The 25,806-nt window shown below is 37.6% G+C and overlaps 2 long non-coding RNA genes across 2 annotated transcripts in view; one reads left to right on the top strand and one right to left on the bottom strand.

Moving 5' to 3' along the window:
• Window positions 1-13,383, bottom strand: part of LOC139355789 (uncharacterized) — a 275,722-nt gene extending 262,339 nt beyond the window's left edge. Inside the window, exon 1 of the long non-coding RNA XR_011606832.1 lies at window positions 13,259-13,383. This is a non-coding gene — a long non-coding RNA (uncharacterized lncRNA). The remainder of the gene's footprint in view (window positions 1-13,258) is intronic.
• Window positions 13,384-15,123: 1,740 nt separating this feature from the next.
• Window positions 15,124-24,549, top strand: LOC105476001 (uncharacterized). The gene is made up of 4 exons (XR_983774.3): window positions 15,124-15,237; window positions 15,570-15,735; window positions 16,249-16,416; window positions 24,297-24,549. It is a non-coding gene; the product is annotated as an uncharacterized lncRNA (long non-coding RNA).
• The last annotated feature ends 1,257 nt before the right edge of the window (window positions 24,550-25,806 follow it).

Genomic DNA, 25,806 nt, shown 5'->3' with positions numbered 1-25,806 from the left:
GCTTCAATGAGATTTACACGCACATATTTACAAATACTTCTGGCTAACTTTGGGTATATCTGCTGTGTGCACAACATAGAATAAGCTGAAATGTATATGATCTGAATAAACATTTACACAATATTTTGCTTAGTGGTTTTGTTTAATTGAAATCTTCATTTAGTCTTGGTTTGTCAGGAAAAAAAGAAGAATACCTGTCTTCAGGAATATAAAGAACTATGTAGCTCATCTTTCCAGATATATCTGAATCTAGAGTGGTCTATTTCATTGTTCTTTGAGTTATTTTACAACCCTGTAAGTGGTAGAAAACTGATATTAAGGTAAATTAGTCTTGTCCATAGACATGCAAATGAATTTTTCCAGTGACAGTACATTGATTTCCTCAACCCTTATGAAAAGAGCCAGTTTGGCATCTGTTAACAAATTATTTCAGCATTGCTTTATTCCCTAGATATGTCTTTCTTTGACTTCTCCTTTGAATCGGTTTCTTAACACTTTCATTGAATTCCTCATTAATTAGTGATATATTTGACATGTGTTTATTTTCTATTTGTATGAGACTCATGATTTTACTGTCATTTAAAAATTTATCTTGTAACATATCTTTATAATATTCAATGAATTATTGCCTCTTTAGAGCATCTAAGTTGAGTACAATGGTAATGGGGGTCAGTATATGTTGCACAGCGACTTAGTATCAACTTTCTATGGACAAAGAGGGTAAGTCTAACTATCAAAAGGGTGAAAAAACTGAATGGCTTCCACAAAGAAACAGCATAATTGGTTCCTACGCTACATGAGCAATTAGTTCAGGTAAAAAGAGTTCAGTTGTTTTGCCCTTTGTTTGATTTTAAAACTAAAACTGTATCGTGATGAGTGTATGTATTGTACATGTAATGGAGTTGCTGCATGATGCAGAACTAAATCAACGAGAAAAAATGCAATTAAGTGGTTGATTGGCTCTTGGTAAAGTCTGTGCAATTTTCGATTAGATTTCAGTTACATTCATAAAGCTAAACCTCTTTAAAATGCTGCTTTTATCATAGAACATTGGGTGCTTCACTTTCAATTGTATTTCAAGTGGAAGCTTGTTCCATGATTTTTTTTTTTTTTTAAATAAAGAAGGACAAGGGGCCAAGATGATTCATTTTACTTTTTACCTCATGTGAGTCATGCTGCAATAGTGATGCGTAAGCCTTCTTCACCAGATGACACAGTCTCAGCTGCTGGCCCCTGGGGTCCAAACCTAATTACTATCTGTTGATACACTGTTGAAGAGGATAGTTTAAAAGTTCTGTATATATATAACTTTAGCCTGCCAATTGCTAGTTCTAAAGTTAATGAGCTTCTTAGATTCATAGCATTAATATATGTAGATTGGTGATCAGTTTATAACTGGTTTAACCTTCTCAGCTATTTATTTACTTATAATCCTCCAGTTTCCTTTCCTTTGTAAAATCTTCCAGGTTTTAAGGTAAAAATTAAACAGATTTTGACTTGATCATATCTATATTATAGATTAAGTAACACATTTAATAGAATGTTAGTTGCATTGATATAATAGGATAATCTTAATTACTCTCATGCCTTTTTTTGAGGGGTAGCAGGGCACTTTGCTTCTTAGCCCCACTGCTTTTTACATAAACAAAGAAGTCTCCACTTCTCTCCACCATACAGGGAACATCTAGAAGAATCTTTGTTTTTCTTTCCATAGATTATTTACCCCAGGTTGAAAAAAGTGAATCGAATTGGTGACTACTTAATAGCTCTTAGGTACTTTTAACAGTAGGTAGCCTTACTGTGTCTCTAAAGTGAGATCTGTTCCACTCTGTCTTGCACAATCTGTCTCATGCATTGTTATGCCATTTCTCCTTCTATATGTTAAATGGACCTTTTGGAAGCCAGGCTAGGCACCCAATATACTATCTTGTATACTTGATTGTGATGGTGACTAGGTTTCTGAGGAAAACCATAGCTCTCCATGCATCTGACCAAATGAATATATTTGAGGTCCACTTTTAAAACTCACTCATTCACATAGATGATATCAAAGAGTAGATGTATAGTAAATAGTAGCAGTTTCACTCCTTGGTCTCAGATCCTAAGTATGTTCTCCAATTTGGGTTTTTCAGAAAGCCCCATACTTTAGAAATTTAATGCACCACTACTTAAAAAATGTATACATTGGTCTCCATTTGGCATCTTGCATGTGTATTTTCATAAAAGAACTTAGAGAAGGGGAGGGGTGCTAATTGGAAGTCAATCAGAAATATTTAGCTTTCAATTTTTTCTATGTCTATAACAAACTAGTTAATCAGAAATAGAATTCCTTTGCAGGGTATCATCTCACTTTAACATTTACTAGTATTGATTAAATATGTATTGTTACCCATTAATGTTATGGTTTGACTGTTTATTCTATTAATCTGTCTGCAGTTTGCTTTTAGCTTTTTGTGTGTGATGCTCTTTCAGATGGGAAACTCTGCCTGCTTTATTAAATATTGCAGCAATATACTAATTTTGAACCCCCAAAAATGCTGATAGATAACAAAATTGTCATTCTAGGCATACCCTAATGGGTAATGCAAGTACTTCATCTTGAGTCACTTTTATTAACATGTTTTTATATTGTCTCCATTTCAAGATGAAAAAGTGAGCATAATAATTTGCCTCCCATCCCTCAAAAGACTCCACTAAATAGATAAAGGAAATTAAAAAGGTCTAATGGGTGAAATAAAAAAGGGCCATTAGGAAATGATATATATCGACATACTTTTGGAAAATCAAATCAAATGGTAGTGTTGAAGGATGAATTAGTAAAGGAAGTTACAGCTTAAAAGGAGCTAGTCACCTGGGTCTAAACCCAGAGAGACTCTAGATCAGTGTGGGCAAACTACAGCCCACCGCCCAAATCTACTCACTTTCTGTTTTTATAAACAAAGTTTTATTAGAACACAGCTACACACATTTATTTATGTATATTCTTTGGTTGTTTTCATGTTAGAATGGCATAGATAAGTAGTGCATATGTCAAAACCTAACATGTTTACTACCCTGGCCCTTTACAAAAAAGTTTTGCTGACCTCTGCTCTAGATTCAGAAATAGAATGTTGCATAAATGACCAGGGAGAGAAATGGGGTTTATTTATTTATTTAGAGACAGAGTCTCGCTCTGTCGCCCAGTCTGGAGTGTAGTGGCGCGATCTCATCTCACTGCAACCTCCACCTCCTGGGGTTCAAGCATTTCTCTTGCCTCAGCCTCCCGAGTAGCTTCAATTACAGGCATGCGCTACCATGTCCAGCTAATTTTTTGTATTTTTAGTAGAGATGGGGTTTCGCCATGTTGGCCTGGCTGGTCTCAAACTCCTGACCTCAGGTGATCCACCTGCCTTGACCTCCCAAAGTGCTGGGATTGCAGGCGTGAGCCCGGCCAGAAATAGGATTTAAAAGAGGAATTAAGTAAAGACACATACGCTGTTCAACAGCCAGCTCATCTTCCATCTTATACCTTTTTAGGCTGTGAAAGATAAAAATCCTGACAATGCTAAAATAATTAAAATTAGCTTGAACCGAAGAAGAAAAGATCACCTGGCCATTTTTCAGGCTGTGAAGACAACACACAGACAAAGCCAACTGCAAAAGTAACAGAAAACAGTGATCCTTTTAAGATCATACAGGGGTTGTAAAATGTTATAATGGCTACTTTTTGACTGACTACTGCTTTCTTCACAATGATGCCCTGGACCTGTTTTGCAGTTTTCCTTTATTTGGGGGGATACTGAATTACTACCTTCCTCACTTTGCAAAGGCACCCAGTTCCTAGTTAATTTCACTTCTTCCAATCTTGCTTCAGAAGGAACAACCAATCTAGGACTGATTACTACTTCCCTTAATTCTGCCTCAGAATCCTTCAGTGAAAATCCGACCTTACAAATCCAACCCTCCCTGGGTCCCAGCAGAACTCCTTGAAGTGTACTCTCTTGCTGTAAATCAATACATCTTATTTTATCAGACTGTAGACTCCTCCCAGATGGTTTGGGGCTGATTAGGACTTAGCAACAGGTGAAGTATAACGTTCAAAAAGGTAAGTGCATGACTCTCATATAAATATAAAATGAACACATGTCAAAGACATTAACTCAATAAATGAAGAAACCAGTGAAGTTACAGAAAGGCAATTTAACAAAAACTATCATAGGATAAGAGTGCTAGGTTCGATACAGAGCTGGTTAATGTTTGTACTGGACAGAAACCACAATCTTTAGGATTATCTGTTCTACTGGACAGAAATTATTTACATCTTTACTAAACAAAAATCTAAAAATTAACCAATACCCCCATAGAGTTATAAATTAGCACAGACAATAAAGCATAAATCCCAGAAGTACACTAAAAGAATATTTAATAATGTCTTTTGCTTTTTTAAGGTTTCAAATAATTTCTCTTATAATGCAGATCACAGTGAGCATAGATTATCTCCATCTCCTGGGGCAAAACATTGTTGTTGCTGTTTTAATAAACTAGAAAAACTGTCCTGGGAGGATGAGGAAAGCTATTTTGTTATTAACATTCAGAGTCAGGGCCACTTGCTTGTTAGTATTTGTAAGGCCTGCGACAAAATGGCTGGATCTTGTCTGCTAACTCTAAAGCAAAACTGACTGGAAATAAACTGCCCATGAACGCAGAGACCTCATCAGCATCCTCATGCTCTTTCTGAAAGACAAGTAAATGGCCAGCCCCCGCCAGATATTTCAAGAAAGTCTTGAGAAGAAAAGATAAAGGTAGGTAAAATAAACAGAATAAATTTATTTTTTTCTTAATCAAGGGAAAATGTCAAATAACCTAATAAGAAACAAAATTGTATCCTCATAGAGATTTAAAATGTAAAATTTTTGCATCATAAGGTGAGAACAGGACACTAAGAAAAAAGGGAATGAAATAAGAAAGAGATCTTGTACATTTGAAATAAATTGCCAAAACAAGATTCCAAAGAAAATTTGAAGAAAAAGATAAGGAATATCCAAGAATGTAGAGGAAATCTTCAAGGAGACATAATGTATTAGAAAAATAATTATAGAGTTCAACTGTTATCTAAGAGAATTGCTGGAATAATGGAAAAGGAAAAGAGGGAAAAATTATGAACAACAATAAACAAAATTTTCCAGAGCTGAAGAGAAATACTCATCTTCAAGTCAGCAAAATCAATATTACAGGAACCAAGCTTATGCTTCTTCTTAGGTTGTAGAAAGCAGGACAAAGCACCATTTCCTCCCTAAAAACAGGAAAAAGCTGAAGAATCTACAAACGTAAGTTTTCTTGAAACCATTAGTAAGCTGAGTGTGCAGAACAACCAAGTAGCCTGCAATCTAAGGAAAGAGAGACGTCTCCAAAAAGAGATGAATTGAACACTGTTGTCTGTTGCAGAGCGCGCGCGCGCGCGCACACACACACACACACACACACACACACAAAAGCTAAGAACCAGCAAGTGGATAAGAAGAGTTTGGCTAGTTTTCAAAAATTGCTAAAAGTCAAATTGCTAAAACTGCTAAACTGTGAGAGTATAGATCCTCTGGGGGTCTCAGATACTAGGAGAGTTCACGCTTGCTCCATGAACCTCAATAGATGCCCATAAAAAAAAAAAAATTTGAACAGGAGATCCAAGAAAATCTCTCTCAGTAGGACAGACCTGAGGGATTAAAAAGAAAAATAATCCTGTGGTACTAGGATAAGGGAAATAATTACCCTAGGCTCAGATCATTAGAAGTCTTTTGCTATTTGGGGAAGTATAAGATCACTGAGAAAGCCTCACCCCAAGAGTCAGTGACATGGGGTTTGCCTAGGATGAGGGCAGGAACAGGAAAAAAGAAAACTTTCCAAGTTTTGTAACATGCAAGCAAGCTCCAAGTAACAAACTCGAATGATCAACTACTACTGGAGAAGAAAGAGGCTGAACAAATAATCCTGCCATCATGCAGGCGCAGAAGGAAGGCCAAAAGATAAGACTGAAGCAGGCACGCTGAGAAAAAGACTCCGCTACTTCCACCCCACCCTAATTATAAGATACAGATGCTTCTCAACTTATGATGGGGTTATGCCTCCATGAACTCATTGTAAATTGAAAATACCTTAAGTCAAAAATGTATTTCATATACCTAACCTACTGAAGATGATAGCTTAGCCTAGGCTAGGCTCAGAACATTTACAGTGGCAGACAGCTGGGTAAAAGCATCTCACACAACAATTACTTTATAATAAAGTGCTGCATATGTCATGTAATTTATTGAATACTGTACTGAAAGTGAAACACAGAAGGGTTGTATGGATACTTGAAGTAGTTTTTACTGAATGTGGATCACTTTCACAACACTATAAAGTCAAAAATTCCAAGTTGAACCATCCTGATTCAGAGATCATCTGTAATTTCAGAGAAATTTGAAGCCAGTGGTATACTAAAGGAGGCATAGCGGCAACAAAACCCAAACCCAGTTCAAGTTATGAATAGATGGACTCAATCTCCCCACACTAATAGTCTGGCAGAAAACGGGTATGTAGGCATTTACCCTATAAATAATGCCCAAAGTTTAAATTTCAAAATTATGAGATATACAAAAAGCAAGAGGAAAAATGTCTATTAAAAAGCAAAGCAAAAATAAAAATAACAGAGCCAGACCCAGGTTTTAGAACTGTCAGAGAGGGCATCTAAAATAATTCTGATTATTATGCAAAAGGCTTTAACGGAATAGGTAGATAACATGCATAAACAAATGAAAATGTTAGTAGAGAAATGGAAAATATATGAAAAAGTCTAATGGAGATTCCAGAAATGAAAATCATAAAAATAGAGGAAGAATGTATTTGACAGAGCCAAAAGGTGAAAAAGTAAAAAGCAGAAAAGAAAAAAGGGGCATCCAAGAACTATGAGAAAATATCAAAGTCTAATATATAGGTAATGCAATTCTACAGTAGAAGAGAGAGAGATTTGGGTAGAAGAAATACCTGCAGAGAGAGGTCAGAGAATTTTCCAGAACTTCAAATCACAAATCCAAGAAGCTCATAAACCCCAGATATGATAAATACAACACACAACACTTATACATATCAAATTTTAAACTGATAGAAATGAAAATAGAATAAATCTTCAAGTCAGCCAGAGGGGAAATAAAAGATTTATTACATAAAGAAGGATAAAGGTAACAAATACAGTACACATCTTGTCATGAATTATGTGACCCAGAAGATAACATCTTCAAAGTTCCTAATTAAAACCAAAACAGAAACAAAAGCTTATAAATCTAGAATTCAACAACAGTGAAAAGAAATACTTTTCAGACAAACAAAACTAAGAAAATTTATTAGCAGCAGACCTGCACCACAAAAAATTATTGAAGGAATTTTTCAGGTGAAAATCTCTCTAGAATATGATGCCAGACAGAAACTCAGGTCTATTCACATATATACAAAAGTGAAGATCTTTAGGAATGGTTAAAATAAAGATAAATGCAAAAGACTTTTCTCTCACTTTAAATTACTCAGAAATTTATGAAATATGATTAGCACACTTTTTTTCTAAAGAGACAGATAGTAAATATTTTAGGCTTTTCAGGTCCCTGTTGCAACTAGTCAAGAGTAGCCATGGACAACATGTCAACAAATGGATGTTCTGTGTTCCCATAAAACGTTATTCAGAGAAATAAATTGCAACCTGCTATTGGCCCATAGGCTTTAGTTTGCCAACCTCTGTTCTAAAGGAAGAAACAGCAATACATTGCATATATATATATCATATGTAAAATAAAATATACGATAACAACAGTAGAAAAAGCAGAAGAGAGAAACTGAGACTATTCTCATGTAGTATTCTCACATGAGATAGTGTAAATCTATATATACTACATGCTATAATAATATAGGGTATATATAATAATAATATAGGGTTTATATATGGTAAGTATAGAATATTATCTGAAGTTAGGCTGGATGAATTGAAGATGTTTACTGTAAACTCGAATGCTTATTCTTTGTCGAGTATCTCTTAGACATGAAATTTGTGATGCTGGCTAGTCAGAGTTGGAGATGTGATGGTGGAGAGGGAAACTTAACAGATGAGCAACTTAACAGCTTTTAGTGCATAGTCAACAAAAATATATATCACATAATTTATGTAAGTGTATATTTTATATAAATTCAAGTATTTGACTAATGACTTTGAAGAGGTGACTCACTGCTCTTTATCGTTAGCTTTTTCTCAGTGGATTTTTTCCCAAAGGTTAAAAATCTCTGGGAAATGAACTAGATCTTCCAAGTACAAAGAAAAGCAGATGTTGTTTTATGAAAAATCCACTGTAAATAATTTAGTATCAATTGCTGATTTGTGGATCATCTCCTTGAAGTGTTTGTAAATGGACATACATCTTGTTGATTTAAATTTGTAGTGTCAACAAGAAATGTTGATGAAATGTTACTTATTCCCTGTATAAGATCTGTGTATATCTGGTGGGAGGTGAAATATAAAACAAAATGAATAAAAACTATAAAACATCAGAAACCACTAAACATAGGCATAAAGTATGATCTACATAGTTCAGTGGTCTACAGTAATCTTTTTTTAAAAAAAAAACAAAGAAATCCATTTTGGGAAAATTAAAGCAAACAAAATATTTCCTACTCTTGCATTAAGTCACAGTGGGATTTAGTCTTCTTCTGAACACTTGGAGGAACTCACAATGCACATAAGACAGTGACAGTAATGCCCACGGGAACTCTGACAATGATGAATGGTAAATCTTTAAATAAATGAGCCTTGTCATGTATGTTGCAGACAGTGTTGTTTGTCATGCACACAGCCTCTTGTTCCTCCAAAAGAGCAACAAGGCAATGCATTAAGATATATTTTCTCCAGCTCAGTCTATGTTTCTGAAAAGCCTTAACAGGGACAGGAACATGATGTAAAACTGGTACTAGAAGATAAAGCACAACGTAATGTCATGATTGCTAGATGAGGCCAAGGGCATACAAAACATGGCCATCTGACAGACATCGAAGGAAGGCTTTTCTCCACTCTTAGAACTCACACAAAGGGTGCTTTAATTAGCATGCCTGGGTTATAGATCTTCTAATTACCATGATTCACAGGTTAAATTAAAATTAACACCACACAATTGCTCATCTATTGAGAGAACACAGCTGTCTCCAACGAAAAGGAATAAAAACAGCAAGTCAAAATATGGAAGTAGATGGTTCGAGGATGTTTCTGGTTTTTCATCTTCCAGTCTCCAGCAGCTTTCCTTTTGCTTTTCTTTAGTGGGCTTGTGGATATTTTTCTCCCTTTTGTTATTATGCAGCATCTGCAGCTGCATCTTCCTTTTGCAAAAGGCCACAAAAGGAGATTCTGGTAGCACAGTGCTATCAGAGTGAATATTGACTGGTCCTCAGCATTTCTCTACCAAAATTAAGTCAAAGAAATGACTAAAGTCCCGGGAGTGGTTGCTCACACCTATAATCCCAACATCTTGGGAGGCCGAGGCGGGTGGATCACTTGAGGTCAGGAGTTCAAGACCAGCCTGGCCAACATGGTGAAACCCTGTCTCTACTGAAAATACAAAAATCAGCCAGGTGTGGTGGCAGGTACCTGTAATCCCAGCTACCTGGGAGGCTGAGGCAGGAGAATCCCAGGAGACGGAGGTTGCAGTGAGCCAAGATTGTGCCACTGCACTCCAGCCTGGCAACAAAGTGAGACTCAGTCTCAAAAAAAAAAAAAAAAGTACTAAAGCAACTCTTATTATTTTTTGTTTCCTAATATGTATAATATACTCATTATATCAATTTAAAATATTACTAAATATGGGAATGAGATAAAAGGCAAATGCAAACAAATTCAGCCCTTGGGGACTTAAATTTAAGTAGTAATCTGGAGTCTAGTAAGTCAGTATGATATATTTTGGATCAAGTAAACAGTGATGTCTAATCCCATTAGGTCAGACAGTTTTGTGAGAACCTAATGAAAAACAATGAACTCTTTCCCCAAACAAATTCACTAAAGATGTTAACACAAAATTTTATTGCATAAATTCAGAAAGTTTGAACCCACTGAAGTTGATTTGTCAAACAATTAAAAATACTTGGTCAAAACAAATCATCTTCCTTTAATGACTGAAATAATCATCACAGATTCTTCAGTGTGATTATATTCCTAAGCAATATACACTATTAGAGAAAATCATTAAATACCGTAGCAAAACAGTTTATACTAAAGAATTGCTAGAGTTTCAGGCGTCTCTTCTCTAAATTTGTTCCCCATGGTTCAGTCTTCCCAGAGAATTACTTAGTTTTTTATTTAGTTATTTTTTACCATGTATCCTGTTCAGATGTTCACAGCCTAAGAACAAAATTATCCATCCTTTTAATCAAATCTTTACCCAGGTTCCTTGCCGTGCGTATAGCTCTCCCAAAGCAAGGCATAAAAGCACCCACAGTGCAAGCTCATGTGATTCCCTTTACTCAAACCAGTGCTTTCTTTTTCCTTCCTGATTAACAGCACAAGAAATAAGTAACACAGAAAAACCATTTTACATTTTGTTCAGTTGTCACATAACAAAAACAAAAGTAAACAAACTAAAGTGACTACATAAGGCTTTTTGTATCTACCACTCTGGTTGACGGGATATTACTTTGGTATATTAAATCAACAATTCTCGCTCCTGTTTTGTGACTCCTTTATGTGAAAAAGTATTAAGCTATAACAATTGAATTGTCCACATTTAATACATTGATTTACTATAAAAGGATAGTTGAAATCAAGACTGTTTCAGAGAACTCTGTATTTGTCCCCTACTACTAAGAATCATAATAGAAACTACAAATCACTACTTCACCAGATAGATCCCACCCTCAGAAATTAAGATGCAGTTTCTTTGGGTTACAGCCTGAGCATCAAGAGTTTTAAATGCTTGGCCGAGTGTGGTGGAAGCACTTTGGGATTATGAGGTCAGAAGTTCAAGAAGAGTTTGGCCAACATGGTGAAACCCCCATCTCTACTAAAATTACAAAAATTATTATTTTTTATTAACAGGGGCACGGTGGTGTGCCCCTGTAGTCCCAGCTACTTGGGAGGCTGAGGTAGGAGAATCACTTGAACCTGGGAGGCGGAGGTTGCAGTGAGCCGAGATTGTGCCACTGCACTCCAGCCTGGGCAACAGAGCAAGACTCCATCTCAAAACAAAAAGAATTTTAAATGCTCCCCAGTTGAACTTAATATGCAACACAGTTTAAGAACCACAGATATAAGTAAGTATTTTAAATAAGAATATAATAGGCTTGTCTTATAGCGGGTCTACCTGTAGATGGCATTTCTCATCATTATCACATAGTTTAAACCAGTGCTTCCCATCCTTTTAAAATCATGGTGTACACAGAAAACTGTGATAGATTGTATAGCTCACTGAGGGTAAATAGAGCAGGCTATATGGAGCAGAAGTAACCAGTCTGGAAACCTCAGCTGCTCCAGCTGGAGCCAAGCTTCCCAGGGCAAAAGGTCAGCATCAAGGCCTACCGGTAACCCATTACTTCCTGCTCAAAGATGGAGGCATTATGCCTGACATCACACTAAAATGTAGAATCAACAAACAACATAAGGAAGACATAAGTATACATGAAAACTAATTGCACTGATTTTTCTCCCCTTTTTTATGAGGCTCCTGGGTTTCAGGCTGGTTTAAAAAAGGATTTTCACAGACTGGAATGAGCCTGTGAGTACATAGGCAATCTCAGAGGACTTCAGGAGGCACACTTGACACAGACTCATCCTTCATTCTGAATTAATGGCCAAAGAAACACAAATTTTGCTTAAATCTAGAGTCATTCCACCTCAAGTTCTACCAGTATTATTCTGACTCTCTTCCTCAAGTCTAGGCAAGGTTAGGAATTGTCATTTCCTTTATCTTACCTTAAGCTCCGCTATGAGAGAAGTGTGAAGAACTTAATAATCACCAGCACCAGAACCTAATAAGAATGGATTTGGAAGCTATAAAATCATAGCAATATAAGAAAGGAAGAAAAATCCATTTTTATTAAAAGTACATCTTTTTAATAGAAATAAAGAACATATAGCATATGGAATGAGAATACAAAATAAGACAGAAAAGGCTGATTTTAATTGTGCTTAATTAAGAACTGTACATGTGGGATTATGAAAAAGAAAAGAGTAATTGGCTTCAATTACTTTTTGCCAAAAAACAGATAGGATGAAATGTTGCTTTTAGAGTATAAAATTAAATCATTCAAGAGGGGTTGTAGTGAGGTAAATTTCACATTTTAAACTTTTGCAGCTGGTAAGTAACAATGTTCAAAGGTTTTACTTAAGTGATTTCAAAATAAAATTTCAGAGATCAGGAGGAGTAATTTGTAAGAACTTTTTCCTCAAAAAATATGTATGAAGCATCAACTATGAGCAGTGCACATTTCCTGTCTATACTGACAGTCTAATTCAAGACCAAGATATAGTTACCAGGAGTGAAACTGCTCCTATAAACTTTATCAATTCAATCAGGGAAGAAGGGATGGGGAGAAATGAAAATAAAGCAAGCTTGCAGCACACCCAGCATTAATCATTACATTAGATTCTCTGTGATCCATTCCTCATAGCTGTTTGCCTATTGCCTCCAAATCACGTAGACCCTGTTACAAGATTACAGTTCCCCTTCACTGCTCTACAGATAAAAACTTAAAATACCTCAAAGGGAAAACATAAGTTCTATGCTTTCAAGTCCTGCAAACCCCGCAAAACAGTGAAACTACTGACATCAGCTGGTCTGAAGGACCCCACAAGAAGCTGACTCACCAAAGAATGCAGTTTCTACATCCTCATGATGTTATCCCGCTTACCCCAATCAGTCAACAATCTCAACCTCTCAACCTCCATGTTCCAACCTCTCACCCTCCATGATCCCATTAAAAACCCCAGCCAAATGCTCCTTGGGGAGATGAACTGGAGGGTCTCCTCCCATCTCCTCACTTGGTATCCTGTGAGCATTAAACTCTTTCTCTGCTGCAGACTCTGTTGTCTCAGTGTAACTGGTCTGTTACTGTACAGTGGTCATGTGAACTTGCTAGTCCTATAACAGGAAGAGGAGGAAAAAAGAAGGAAAAAAGTAGGAGACAGAGGAGCAGGAAAAGAAAACATGTTCAGAGGTATTTACTTGCCTCACTTCAAAGAATGTCACAGACATTAACAATCTTACACTCTGGAGAAAGTACTTACTCGTTGAAGCTCAAATTCTTTGTTCATAAGATGTGTACAGGAATTTCTGCGTAGAGGATTCATTGTAGAAAAAGGTATAAAACGTACTACATGCTGTAAAGGAAAATGGATGTGCTGTAGTCAAGAATAGGCCGAAACAGACATCGGTCCAGCATAACTCAGTGAGTTTGGAGCTCACTCACACAACTCCACTCATTATATAATGACGCCACCTGAGGCGCATTAGTAACCACTCACGTGAGCTCGTGTTTGATTCAGAGCCACTGTTGTCTGTAAAAGGTATAACTGCCCTGCTGATGCTGTACATACGGCTCACGCCCAGAGGGAGAGTAAAGCCATGTCAAAACTGTCTACGATTCCCCCAGTGTTTTTCCGGCTACCCACCACTTACCCACTGACTCCCATCGGACCTCAGTTAGAACCTGACACATACCTTGAATAATCCTGGGCACATAGAGTGCAGGTTTGTGGTTGAGTACCCTCACCACCTCCATCTTAGTATATTTAAGGTTAAATTCACAGCTTTTCTCCTTACATTAAAGCATCCTCTTTTGAATTGTTGCATTTGATTTTATCTGCCCAATATTTCTTAGAGACGATGTTTTCACTTCTTACCATCACCTCATGAGTTTAAATTTTGATACTTAACTCTTTAGTTATTGCAGTATCTACCTAAATGATGTTTTCCCTTTCTATCTTTGCAAATTGCCCATTCCAAATATGAGTAGAAACAAGGAACAAAGAACGCTGAAGGATAATTCACCTCAGCTGGAACCCATGGCCTCATAGGGGCCCACTTACAATCAACTAACTGAAGGGGAAAAGCCTGAGCTTGGTCCACGAGATCAGTTGGCTGATAGGTTAGTATAAGTACAAACTGTTATGCCATCACTCCAGCCCCACCCAGGGCCTGCCTGAAGACTGGGAGTAAAGGAACATCTTCTCAATGAGCAGAAATGCAAGCAAACCTGGTTATTCATCTTGGCTGCAAAGAAGAGTAATCTGAGGTAAAGGTATCTGGAACTGCTGGGCTTGTCTTCATGGGCAGAAGCCTGGTAGTGGCAAGACTAGAAGAGATTAAAAATGAAATTTGTGTTGGGGCAAGTTTATGAACCTATTGGAGTAGTACAAAGGGTTTGGAGGATTGCTGGCACATAAATGCCTATAGGAGAACATCTGCTGCATAAGAAGCACTCAACAGCTAGGGAGGAAGGATGACTTATTCTGTGGATATCAGCCAACCTCCTCAACCACCTAGCTTATGCACAGTGGATATATGAGCACAAAGTCAGGAATAGAGTCTATGCACAGACCCAAAGCATGGACCTCCTAAGGTTGATCTAGCCACTGCTTCTACTGATTACTCTATAAAGAAAATTGCATGTATCCCAGATGTAGAGTTGCATGCCTGCCCCCTGCCAGGGTGAAGACTTACAGAGCTTCTGCTCTGTCCAATGGAATCCTACATAAGATCACCTCAGGTCAAATTCTTCTTGATGGTGAAGGAGGCGGGGCAATGTGTTACATGACCAAAGTCTTCACTAGTCCTGTCATACGCCATAGGACCTAGAAGCAGTCAGACTGACAGAAGATTCAGATGCCCTATCGAAGAGTACAGTGCCAGCTGAAGATTAACACCTTTAGAAGTTGGGCTTTGTTTTCTAGGGTGGGACACACACATTGACTCCATGGTCAATAGAAAGTGCTGTATTCCCAATAGCTAAAATTCACTGTCCTGGCCACTAAGGAATAAAAGTAGAATTGGACCTTTCACCATAATTCCCAGTGAAACAAATGCAGAATTTAGAATTTTTGCAACTCCAGATTCTGCTTCGTTAGTGATCTTGAGAGGAAGGAAAGGCAAAGGTGGAAGGTGGGGGATGAGGAATGCTTCCACCAGGGCACATGGTAAAGGTTCCCCTAAACTTACAGCTATGACCACTAGGTGATCGCTTTGTGTTTCTTCCATCAGCAAACCGGTAGGTAAAACAGCAAGTTACTATACTGGTGGATGTAATTGATTACAGAGTTGCCCAGGCTGGAACACAGTGGTCACAGTGTTCACACAGCCATGTTGTTTACAGTATACCTGGAAGTACAAGGGAGTCAATACACCCTTGGGCAATATTTGATCAATAGAAGATGGAAGCCAGTGGCTAAAATTCCCCACTCCCATGCCTAGGATAAACCATTCGGAGAAGCTTTTTACTCTGTTCCTCAGAGAGGCCACATGGTAACCAGCTCAATAATGCATCCTTGAATTGCATTTATTTCCTTCCCTGTTTCTGTCTTCTTCATCATTTCATTTTAGTTTCCTGGAATCTCTTTCCAAAGAGAACTATCAATAAGCAAGCAGCCTTTACCATCAGAAAGAACCCAAGGTGAATTAGCAATGGAGTTCTGCCGGATATTTGTGACTGATTTTTTATCACTCTAAGACAAGCCCTAGAATAGTACCTTGCACTTAGTAGGACTCAGTAAGTATATATTTGTTGAATGAATGAATGCACGATAACATGATCCTTTAGTAATTGTACATTATATACATTGTGGTTAACGGTATATTCTACTAAGATAATACCTTTGTAGGAATCCAGAGTTTGTATTTCTTTTCCTTGCCTACACGGATATTGTGTGTTGTTAAAAAATCAAGGTAAGCTGTGTATGTGGAAAGTTAAATAATTTTAACCCTAATAACATTATTAAAAATAAAATCAGATTAGTACTGTTTATTTATTTTCATGGAAGCAGGCATATTCCAGGTACTCGAGTCTAAAAATGACTCCTTATATAAAGGCATGTGTCTTTCTTCACATTCTGCTTCTTAAATATATTATTTATGATTTTGCAGAGGTTACTAGGAATGATTCTATGAAACAACTCTATCTGTAAGGCTCTTTCAGAATCTGGGGATTAATTCTCTGACCCTGCATACTTGAATTCAGAGAAAAGTAGAATTTCATGAGTACAAATTCTAACTTAAATGCCAGTTTCTATAGGACACCATGTAAAGAAGCTCATGCTTTAGTGTCGGAGATGTTTGGCTAACTCTCTACTTTCTAAACAAATGGAATATCTGAGAAACTGCATCAACTCCAGTCTGCAGCTCCCAGCAAGAACGATACAGAAAGCGGGTGATTTCTGCATTTTCAACTGAGGTACCCATTTCATCTCACTAGGACTGGTTGGACAGTGGGTACAGCCCACAGAGGGTGAGCCAAAGCAGGGTTGGGTGTCATCTCACCTGGGAACCACAGGGGGTCGGGGGATTTCTCATTCCTAGCCAAGGGAAGCCATGAGAGACTGTATCAGGAGGAACAGTGCACTCTGGCCCAGATACTACACTTTTCCCATGGTCTTCACAATGGGAAGACCAGATTACCTCTGGTGCATGGCTCGGTAGGTCCCACCCCCATGGAGGCCAGCAAGCTAAGATCCACTGGCTTGAAATTCTTGCTGCTAGCACAGCAGTCTGAGGTTGACACGGGATGCTCGAGCTTGTGGGGTGGTAGTGGTGGGAGGGGCATTCATCATTGCTGAGGCTTAAATAGGGGATTTTACCCTCACAATATAAACAAAGCCACCAGGAACTTGGAACTTGGCAGAGCCCACTGCAGCTCAGCAAGGCCCCCGCAGGCAGACTGCCTCTCTAGGCAGGGCATCATTGAAAAAAAAGGCAGCAGCCCCAGTCAGGGACTTATAGATAAAAACCCCCATCTCCCTGGGCAGAGCACCTGGGGGAAGGGGCAGCTGTGGGCACAGCTTCAGCAGACTTAAATATCCCTGCCTGACAGCTCTTAAGATAACAGCAGATCTCCCAGCACAGCATTCGAGCTCTGATAAGGGACAGGCTGCCTCTTCAAGTGGGTCCCTGACCCCCATGTATCCTGACTAGGAGACACTTCCCAGTAGGGGCCGACAGACACCTCATACAGGAGAGCTCTTGCTGGTATTCGGTGGCTGCTCCTCTGGGATGAAGCTTCCAGGGGAAGGAACAGGCAGAAATCTTTGCTGTTCTGCAGCCTCTGCTGGTGATACCCAGGCAAACAGAGTCTGGAGTGGACTTCCAGCAAACTCCAGCAGACCTGCAAAAGATGGGCCTGACTGTTAGAAGGAAAACTAACAAACAGAAAGGAATAGTAGCAACAGCAACAAAAAGGATATCCACTCAAAGACTCCGTTTGAAGGTCACCAATGTCAAAGACCAAAGGTAGATAAATCCACGAAGATGGGAGAAACCAGAGCAAAAGACTGAAAACTCCAAAAACTAGAATGCCTCTCCTCCTCCAGAAGATCACAACTCCTCACCAGCAAGGGAACAAAACTGGACAGAGAACGAGTTTGACACATTGACAGAAGTAGGCTTCAGGAGGTGGGTAATAACAAACTCCTCTGAGCTAAAGGAGCATGTTCTAACCCAATGCAAGGAAGCTAAGAACCTTGAAAAAAGGTTAAATGAATTGCTAACTGGAATAACCAGTGTAGAGAAGAACATAAATGACCTGATGGAGCTGAAAAACACAGCACGAGACCTCTGTGAAGCATACATAAGTATCAATAGCTGAATTGATCAAGCAGAGGAAAGGATATCAGAGATTGAAGATCAACTTAATGAAATAAAGTGAGAAGACAAGATTAGAGAAAAAAGAATGAAAAAAATGAACAAAGCCTCCAAGGAATTTGGGACTGTGTGTAAAGACCAATCTATGTTTGATTGGTGTACCTAAAAGTGACAGGGAGAATAGAACCAAGTTGGAAAACACTCTTCAGGATATTATCCAGGAGAACTTCCCCAATCTAACAAGGTAAGCCAACATTCAAATTCAGGAAATACAGAGAACACCACAAAGAGATTGCTTGAGAAGAGCAATCCCAAGATACATAATCATCAGATTCACCAAGGTTGAAATGAAGGAAAAAATGTTAAGGGCAGCCAGAGAGAAAGATTGGGTCACCCACAAAGGGAAGCCCATCAGACTAACAGTGGATCTCTCAGCAAAAACCCTACAAAACAGAGAGTGGGGAGCAATATTCAACATTCTTAAAGAAAAGAATTTTCAACCCAGAATTTCATATCTAACCAAAATTAGCTTCACAAGTGATGGAGAAGTAAAATCCTTTACCTACAAGCAAACACTGAGAGATTTTGTCACCACCAGGCCTGCCTTATAAGAGCTCCTGAAGAAAGCACTAAACATGGAAAGGAACAACCAGTACCAGCCACTGCAAAAACATACCAAATTATAAAAACCGTCAATGCTATGAAGAAACTGTATCAACTAACAGGCAAAATAACCAGCTAGCATCATAATGAGAGGATCAAATTCATGCATAACAACATTAACCTTAAATGTAAATGGACTAAATGCCCCAATTAAAAGACACAGACTGGCAAATTGGATAGAGTCAAGACCGATCAGTATGCTGTATTCAGGAGACCCATCTCATGTGCAAAGACAAACAGACTCAAAATAAAGGGATAAAGGAATATTAAGCAAATGGAAAGCAAAAAGACAGGAGTTGCAGTCCTAGTATGTGATAAAACAGGCATTAAAACAACAAAGATCAAGAGACAAAGAAGAGCATTACACAATATTTAGGAGATCAATGCAATGAGAAGAGTTAACTATCCTAAATATATATGCACCCAATACAGGAGCATCCAGATTCATAAAGCAAGCTCTTAGAGACCTATGAAGAGACTTAGACTACCACACAATAATAGCGGGAGACTTTAACACCCCACTGTCAACACTAAACAGATCAACAAGACAGAAAATAAACAAGGATATCCAGGACTTGAACTCAGCTCTGAACCAAGCAGACCTAATAGACATCTATGGAACTCTCCACCCCAAATCAAAAGAATATACATTCTTCTTAGCACCACATCACACTTTTTCTAAAACTGAGCACATAATTGGAAGTAAAACAGTCCTCAGCAAGTGCAAAAGAACAGAAATCGTAAACAGTTTCTCAGACCACAGTGCAATCAATTTAGAACTCAGGATTAGGAAACTCACTCAAAACTGCACAACTACATTGAAACTGAACAACCTGCTCCTAAATGCCTACTGGGTAAATAACGAAATGAAGGCAGAAATAAAGATGTTTTTTGAAACCAACGAGAACAAAGACACATACCAGAATCTCTGGGACACATTTAAAGCAGTATGTACAAGGAAATTTATAGCACTAAATACCCACAAAAGAAAGCTGGAAAGTTCTAAAATCGACACCCTAACATCACAATTAAAGAACTAGAGAAGCAAGAGCAAACAAATTAAAAGCTAGCAGAAGACAAGAAATAACTAAGATCAGAGCATAACTAAAGGAGACAGAGACACTAAAAACTCTTCAAAAAATCAATAAATCCAGGAGATTTGTTGAAAAGATCAACAAAGTAGATAGACCACTAGCCAGACTAATAAAGAAGAAATAAGAGAAGAATCAAATAGATGCAATAAAAAATGATAAAGGGGATATCACCACCGATCCCAGAGAAATACAAACTACCATCAGAGAATATGCTAAACAACTCTAAGCAAATAAACTAGACCATCTGGAAGAAATGGATAAATTCCTGGACACATACACCCTCCCAAGACTAAACCAGGAAGAAGTCAAATTCTTGAATAGACCAATAACAAATTCTGAAATTGAGGCAGTGATTAATAGGCTACCAACCCAAAAAAGTCCTAGACCACATGGATTCACAGCCGAATTCTACCAGAGGTAAAAAGAGGAGCTGGTACCATTCCTTCTGAAACTATTCCAAACAATAGAAAAAAAGGGAATCCTTGCTAACTCGTTTTCTGAGACCAGCATCATCCTGATGCCAAAACCTGGTGGAGATACAACAAAAAAAAGAGAATTTTAGGCCAATATCCCTGATGAACATTGATGCAAAAATCCTCAATAAAATACTGGCAAACCGAATCCAGCAGCATATCAAAAAGCTTATCCACCACGATCAAGTCAGCTTCATCCCTGGGATGCAAGGCTGGTTCAACATACACAAAGCAGCAAACATAATCCATCACATAAACAGAACCAATGACCAAAAACACATGATTATCTCAATAGATGCAGAAAAGGCCTTTGACAAAAATCAACAGCCCTTCATGCCAAAAACACTCAATAAACTAGGTATTGATGCAGCATATCTCAAAATAATAAGAGCTATTTATGACAAACCCACAGCCAATATCATACTGAATGGGCAAAAGCTGGAAGCATTCCCTTTGAAACTGGCACAAGACAAGGATGCCCTCTCTCACCACTCCTATTCAACATAGTGTTGGAAGTTCTGGCCAAGGCAATCAGGCAAGAGAAAGAAATAAGCGTATTCCATTAGGAAAAGAGGAAGTCAAATTGTCCCTGTTTGCAGATGACATGATTGTATATTTAGAAAACCCCATCGTCTCAGCCCAAAATCTCCTTAAGCTCATAAGCAACTTCAGCAAAGTCTCAGGATACAAAATCAATGTGCAAAAATCACAAGCATTCCTAAAATCACAAGCATTCCTATACACCAATAGAAGACAAACAGAGAGCCAAATCGTGAGTGAAATCTCATTCACTATTGCTACCAAGAGGCTAAAATACCTAGGAATCCAACTTACAAGGGATGTGAAGGACCTCTCCAAGGAGAACTGCAAACCACTGCTCAAGGAAATAAGAACGGACACAAACAAATGGAAAAACATTTTATGCTCATGGATAGGAAGAATCAATATCATGAAATGGCCATACTGCCCAAAGTAATTTATAGATTCAATGCTATCCCTCAAGCTACCATTGGCTTTCTTCACAGAATTGGAAAAACCTACTTTAAATTTCATACGGAACCAAAAAAGTGCCCACATAGCCAAGACAATCATAAGCAAAAAGAACAAAGCTGGAGGCATCATGCTACCTGAGTTCAAACTATACTACAAGGCTACAGTAATGAAAATAGCATGGTACTGGTAACAAAACTGATATATAGACCAATGGAACAGAACAGAGGCCTCGGAAATAACAACCACACATCTACAACCATCTGATCTTTGACAAACCTGACAAAAACAAGCAATGGGGCAAGGATTCCCTATTTAATAAATGGTGTTGGGAAAACTGGCTAGCGATATGCAGAAAGCTGAAACTGGATCCTTTCCTTACACCTCATACAAAAATTAATTCAAGATGGATTAAAGACTTAAACATAAGACCCAAAACTATAAAAATCCTAGAAGTAAACCTAGCAATACCATGCAGGACATAGGCATGGGCAAAGACTTCATGACTAAAACAGCAAAAGCAAGGGCAACACAAGCCAAAATTGACAAATGGGATCTAATTAAACTAAAGAACTTCGGCACATCAAAAGAAACTATCATCAGAGTGAACAGGCAACCTACAGAATGGGAGAAAAGTTTTGCAATCTATCCACCTGACAAAGGACTACTATCCAGAATCTACAAAGAATTTAAACAAATCCACAAGGAAAAAGCAACCCCATCAAAAACGGGTAAAGGATATGAACAGACACTTCTCAAAAGAAGACATATATGTGGCCAAAAAACATATGAAAAAAATGCTCATCATCACTGGTCATTAGAGAAATGCAAATCAAAACCACAATGAGATGCCATCTCACACCAGTTAGAATGGCGATCATTAAAATGTCAGAAAACAACAGATGCTGGAGAGGATGTGGAGAAATAGGAACGCCTTTACACTGTTGGTGGGAGTGTAAATTAGTTTGACCATTGTGGAAGACATGTGGCAATTCCTCAAGGATCTAGAACCAGAAATACCATTTGACCCAGCAATCCCATTACTGGATATATATGCTCATGGATAGGAATTATAAAGGATTATAAAGCATTTATAATGGATTATAAAGCATTCTACTATAAAGACACATCCACATGTATGTTTATTGCGGCACGGTTCACAGTAGCAAAGACATGGAACCAACCCAAATACCCATTACTGATAGACCAGATAAAGAAAATGTGGAACATATACATCTTGGAATACTGTGCAGCCATAAAAAAGGATGAGTTCATGTCCTTTGCAGGGACATGGATGAAGTTGGAAACCATCATTCTCAGGACACTAACACAAGAACAGAAAACCAAACACTGAATGTTCTCACTCATAAGTGGGAGTTGAACAATGAGAACATATGGACCCAGGGAGAGGAACATCACACACCAGGACCTGTCAGTAGGTCGGGGTGGGGCGGGTAGGGGAGGGATAGCATTAGAAGAAATACCTAATGTAGATGACGGGTTGATAGGTGCAACAAACCACCATGGCACATGTATACCTATGTAACAAACCTCCACATTCTGCACATGCACCCCAGAACTTAATGCATAATTAAAAAAGGGAAATAAACACATTTTTAAACAATGATGTTCATTGTAATATTATTTATAATAAAATGTCACAAACCTTCTACCTATTTAACAATAAGTGATTAGTAAAATAAAGTATGGTTCAATTATATATGATGCAGTAGGCAGCCATTAAAAATGTATGAGAAGCATAAAAACATGGGAAATATTTATTTCATAATATCAAATGGAAAATTCAAGTTACAGAGTACAATATGCAATGAGAATAGTTTATATATAGACCCAGATATAGAGCCAAATGAAGTGGCTAAGTTAGGTGACGGGATTACAAGTAATTGTCTTCTTTTTGTTGTTTTTCTGTATTTTCCAGATGTTCTTCAAAGGAATGGTATTGCCTTTATAATAAGAGGAATATCCAATGCACTTTGTAAAAATGATAGTAGTATATTACTTTTGAAAGGAATGAACCAAAATGCTGTTTAATGATGTTGTAATCTTTGGTAGAAAGCAGACCTCTATATGTCTATAATGAATGGATAACAAAACATATTTTGTGAACAGAGCCAATACCACCTTCTGGGCTACTGTTGTTTTCTGTGACTTTTGATCATAATTTCAGATGATGTAGTGGACATTTGTTGTAAGCCCCAGGAATATTTTTTCCTGAAGATTTTCTGCAAATAACTTTTACACACTGAAAGACTGAAATAGAATCAAAACTTATAAAATCAGGCAAGACAGGGGAAAAAAAGATTCAAAGTGTCCTACCATAATTTTTCAAAAGAACATATTGTTCCCTCATTGCTTTTTCTCCATTAAAATGACCTATGTGCTTTGCTTTAATTTATACCCAAGACATTTGGAATTTGGTATAAATTAAAGTATAAGATGACGTTCAAGAATAATGTCAGGATAAGAAAGCTTCTATTATACACCAGCTAAATATTTTTAAGTCCATTTTGTCAGAGAAAGCTTAACGTGTTCTGGGTCAAGAGAATTTTAATCTAAACTCCTTGCTCATTTCTTTTATTTTCAGTGTCAACTGACTACATGTTCATTGCAGCTGATAAAATCCTCAGTAGCAAATGCCTGAGGAATGCCTGTCAGAAGTCATCAGTGTGCCACTGATTGCTCAAATTGAATCAACTTTCTTTTAAAATTATTTTTTAGCACTTGTTTGTTTTCATGGTTAAGAAAAATTACAACTTCAATTTGTAAATCTCTTAAAATTTCTAGGTCATTTATTCCAACATGATAAAACCTTTTCTTCAAGTGAAAGTAATTATCAAGAATCTTCAGTGCATTTTTAGTTCCTTTGTCTTTATCTTCATTGCCATTCTTTATGCATGGCTTCATTTACCTCCTCATTTGTCTTGTTAGAGTTAACATTTTTGTCTTCAGATTGTCCTGCTAGATGTCTCCTGGAACTCCAGTTTGTTTATATCTTCTCTATTTCCTGCATCTGCAATGACAACTTGTTGACCATGAACTCATATCGACACAACTCAGTTTTGCGTTAGTGTCCCTCCATGGGGCTACGCTATCTACTCAATCCCACCTAAACTACCTCTGAACAGATATTCTCTGCTCTGGAATGATTGTGCTTCTTTTTGCTACATAGTATGTTACTCTTTTCTTTTTTGTCATTTCTCATGTTTTGTCTCCATCTAAAATGTCTTTCTGATCAGGCACAGTGGTTCACACCAGCACTTAGGCTGAACCAGGAGGATTGCTTGAACCCAGAAATTTGAGAACAGCCTAGACAACATGGCAAGACCCTGTTTCTACAAAAATTTTAAAAATTAGCCAAGCATGGTGGTGCACATCTGTGATACCAGCTACTCAGGAAGCTGAGGAAGGAGGATTGCTTGAGCCCAGAGGTTGAGGCTGCAGTTAGCCATGTTTGTACCACTGCACTCCAGTCTGGGCAACAGAACAAGACTCTGTTTCAAAATAATAAATAAAAAATAAAATAAAAATAAAAAAAAATAAATAATCTTTCCGGATCTCTACCTCTCTGCTCACATCCTGAACGACATTAATGTCCTATCTCTGTTCTCTGAAAATCCTTTGACCATCACTTTTACTTTCCTCAACATTTTACCACCTGATTTAATTGTCTTGAATAGGTATCTGATTATCTAATTAGTACATATATAGGTGCTCCTTCTACAAAATTATAAGCTTTTTGTTATTAGAGACTGTATTTTAAATTGTGTGTGACTCAACTATCAGAATAAAATGGTCCACCAATGAATTGGGGTTAATAAACTTTGGAGAAATTACTTAATTATATTGTCTTTCATTGTATAATCCAGAATATGATTACTAGTTTTAAAACTATTTTCTAAAGACATGAAATTTGGTCAATTACTCATAAATGTGTGTAAAGGAATGCCATGGAGATAGAAAGAGAACCCTGAGCTTATTTATTTCCTAAATCTTCGTTGCACCTCCTCTTTATCGGCACTGAGTAGACATTGATAAATAAAAATGTAATGCCAAAAAGTTTATGCAAACTAAAATCTAATTGAGATAAAAGATACTACACAAGTTATCAAATATGTGCACAAGGAATATATAAATGATTATAGGTGCTATGACAGACAAGATCAGCAATGGAGAAAATTAGAGGGAGGGAGGGAAAAGTACAACGTAGACAAGCTGTCTGGAGTGACCTGGAGGAAAGGCATCAGCTACGTGAAGAGGAAGTGAGGGGATTTTGCAGGTTCTGGGAACAGTATATGAAAAAGCTTACAGATGGGAACAAAATAAAATCATGGTAGCTTTGAAGCAGTAAAGAAAGGCCAGTAAGGTGAGGAGAGAGTAACATGAGACGAGGATGGGAAATTGTCAGGACCACAGACCACGGATGGCATCATGGGCCATGCAAAAAGAATTGTGGATCTGATTTAAACTGAAATGTAAATTGATTTGTTCTTTAAACTCAGCTTTACTGCAATGTAGGAAATGGATTAGAGAATATCCAACAGTAGAAAGTGTTTATGTTTTTTATTTGCCAAATCTATGTTATTCATGGAGCCATATCACCTAAGATAATGAAATATCATATCTTCTAAAGGTAGATTGTTTACAACTTTTACAGTTGATCATTAGACAATAGTCAGTTTTTTAAATAGCAGTTGTAGAACCTAGAGAAACCTGTTGTTTTATTTATATTTCAGTGGCAATATAAAA

Source organism: Macaca nemestrina, chromosome 8 (assembly GCF_043159975.1).
Source record: "Macaca nemestrina isolate mMacNem1 chromosome 8, mMacNem.hap1, whole genome shotgun sequence".
In the NCBI taxonomy this organism is placed as follows: domain Eukaryota; kingdom Metazoa; phylum Chordata; class Mammalia; order Primates; family Cercopithecidae; genus Macaca; species Macaca nemestrina.
This window is presented reverse-complemented; position numbering and strand designations above follow the sequence as displayed.